At 44.2% G+C, this 2,983-nt stretch overlaps 1 long non-coding RNA gene across 1 annotated transcript; it reads left to right on the forward strand.

The window, feature by feature from the left end:
• Nucleotides 1-382: 382 nt before the first annotated feature.
• On the forward strand, nt 383-1,123 carry LOC112077482 (uncharacterized). Its single transcript, XR_002895421.2, has 3 exons — nt 383-463; nt 617-738; nt 845-1,123. It is a non-coding gene; the product is annotated as an uncharacterized lncRNA (long non-coding RNA).
• Nucleotides 1,124-2,983: the final 1,860 nt, after the last annotated feature.

Below are 2,983 nucleotides of genomic sequence, written 5' to 3' on the forward strand. Positions count from 1 at the left end.
GTACTAATACTGTTATTACACTAGTACAATATACTGTATTACACTAGTACAATATACTGTTTTACACTAGTACTATACACTGTTATTACACTAGTACAATATACTGTTATTACATAGTACAATATACTGTTACACATACTATACGTTATTACACGTACTATATACTGTTATTACACTAGTACTAATACTGTTATTACACTAGTACTATATACTGTATACACTGTACTATACACTGTTGTACACTAGTACTATATACTGCTGTTACACTAGTACTATATACTGTTATTACACTAGTACTATATACTGTTATTACACTAGTCCAATGGGTTGTGTTTCCTAACAGATTAGCCACTGATTAATTAGGTTGTGTTTCCTAACAGAAGATAGAGGTGATTGATGATGATGATGGTGTTGAGATGGTCGGATCTGATATGGATAACATGCATAATCCCTGGAGTTCAAGGTAATGGAACACACACACCCCTCACACCCTCCCACCCCCTGATGTCTATAGGCCTTTATGCTGTGTGTGTGTGTGTGTTGTGTGTGTGTGTGTGTGTGTGTGTGTGTGTGTGTGTGGTGTGGTGGGTGTGTGTGTGTGGTGTGTGTGTTTCAGCTTGAGGAGGTGCAGTATCTGGAGAGCCAACTAGAGAATCAGAATCAGAGATATATGAGTTGGAGACCTTCACCAAGAGTCTTCTGACCGCTGTACGGACCAACAACCTGAACAGACAACAGGTACACACACACAATCTCACTTACACACACTTGTACACGCACAAACACACACAATCATTTCTAAACAGCATTGTGTGTGGTGTGTGTGTGTTGTGTGTGTGTGTAGGAACTTCTAGCCAGTCTACCTCAGCCTGCAGATCAGGACTGGGACATGAGTCCAGAGGGAGGACCAACTCCATCTCCATAACAACACACTCTGCAGACAATCACGATTCCGACGAGACGCCATTGGTCAACCCCAACAAGGACCTCCCATTGGTCACTCTAAACGAAGACGGTTCGTTGATTGCTGAGCTCAACGAGTCGTCTGTATCAGAGGATCTAGAGACTGAGACCGGACCAGAGTGACTGTACTGACACACACAAACACACCCTGTGCCTGTGGAAGGATCCTAAACTAGCTGGGCTCACAATGCCTTTTATATGACTTATCACTACGCCTTGTCTGGTCTAGTTTCAGACACAACAATAAACAGACTCCATAACAACTGACCTGACGACTCTGTCTGTTGTTACTCTGCCAAAATGTCTGTTACTGTCTAGTGCCATACAGAATGTATGTTACTCTGTTACTGTCTGTTACCATGCAGAATGTCTGTTACTGTCTGCTGCCATCCAGAATGTCTGTGACTGTCTGTTACCATCCAGAATGTCTGTTGATGTCTGTTACCATCCATAATGTCTGTTACTGTCTGTTACCATCCATAATGTCTGTTACCATCCAGAATGTCTGTACTGTCTGCTGCCATCCAGAATGTCTGTGACTGTCTGTTACCATCCAGAATGTCTGTGACTGCTGTTACCATCCAGAATGTCTGGACTGTCTGTTACCATCCAGAATGTCTGTGACTGTCTGTTACCATCCAGAATGTCTGTGGCTGTCTGTTACCATCCAGAATGTCTGTGGCTGTCTGTTACCATCCAGAATGTCTGTGGCTGTCTGTTACCATCCAGAATGTCTGTGACTGCTGTTACCATCCAGAATGTCTGTGACTGTCTTTACCATCCAGAATGTCTGTGACTGTCTGTTACCATCCAGAATGTCTGTGACTGTCTGTTACCATCAGAATGTCTGTTACCATCCAGAATGTCTGTGACTGTCTGTTACCATCCAGAATGTCTGTGACTGTCTGTTACCATCCAGAATGTCTGTTACCATCCAGAAATGTCTGTGACTGTCTGTGACTGTCTGTTGCCATCCATAATGTCTGTTACCATCCAGAATGTCTGACTGTCTGTTACCATCCAGAATCTCTGTGACTGTCTGTTACCATCCAGAATGTCTGTGACTGTCTGTTACCATCCAGAATGTCTGTGACTGTCTGTTACCATCCATAATGTCTGTTACTGTCCTTTGGCCATCCAGAATGTCTGTTGACTGCCTTTTACCATCCAGAATGTCTGTGACCATCTAGAATGTCTGGGGCGGCAGGTAGCCTAGGGGTTAGAGCGTTGGGCCAGTAACCGAAAGGTTGCTGGATCGAATCCCCGAGCTGACAAGGTACAAATCTGTCGTCCTGCCCTGAACAAGGCAGTTAACTCACTGTTCCCCGGGTGCCGAAGACGTGGATATCGATTAGGCAGCCCCCGCACCTCTCTGGGTTAAATGCGGATGACACATTTCAGTTGAAGGCATTCAGATGTACAACTGACTAGGTGTCCCCCTTTCCCTTGACTGTCTTTTACCATCCAGACTGTCTGTTGCCCTCAGAATGTTTCCTTCCAGACTGTCTGTTGTGTCACGTTCTGACCTTAGTTCTTTTGTTATGTCTTTGTTTTAGTATAGTCAGGGCGTGAGTTGGGTGTTCGTTTTTCTATGTTGTGTTTTGCGTTTGGCCTGGTATGGTTCTCAGAGGCAGGTGCGTTAGTTGTCTCTGATTTGAGAATCAAACTTAGGTAGCCTTTTTCCACCTGTGTTTCGTGGGTGATTATTTTCTGTTCTGTGTTTGTATTTTCACCGTTCAGGACTGTTTCGTTCTCGTTTTTTGTGTTTTTGTTCGAGTATTCGTTTTCATTAAAAGAGATAATGAATACTTACCACGCTGCACCTTGGTCCTCCTCTCTTTCTCCCAACGACGAACGTTACATGTTGACTGTCTGTTACCATGCAGACTGTGACTCTGTCTGTTACCATCCAGGATGTCTGTTCCTCTGCATCATGTGGAGTGCTGTTGGGAAGGTATGTGACTCTGTTACCATCTAGGATGTCTGTTCCTCTGCATCGTGGATGGTGCTGTTGGGAGGT

This window comes from Salvelinus sp. IW2-2015, unplaced genomic scaffold (genome assembly GCF_002910315.2).
Source record: "Salvelinus sp. IW2-2015 unplaced genomic scaffold, ASM291031v2 Un_scaffold4610, whole genome shotgun sequence".
Lineage (NCBI taxonomy): Eukaryota > Metazoa > Chordata > Actinopteri > Salmoniformes > Salmonidae > Salvelinus > Salvelinus sp. IW2-2015.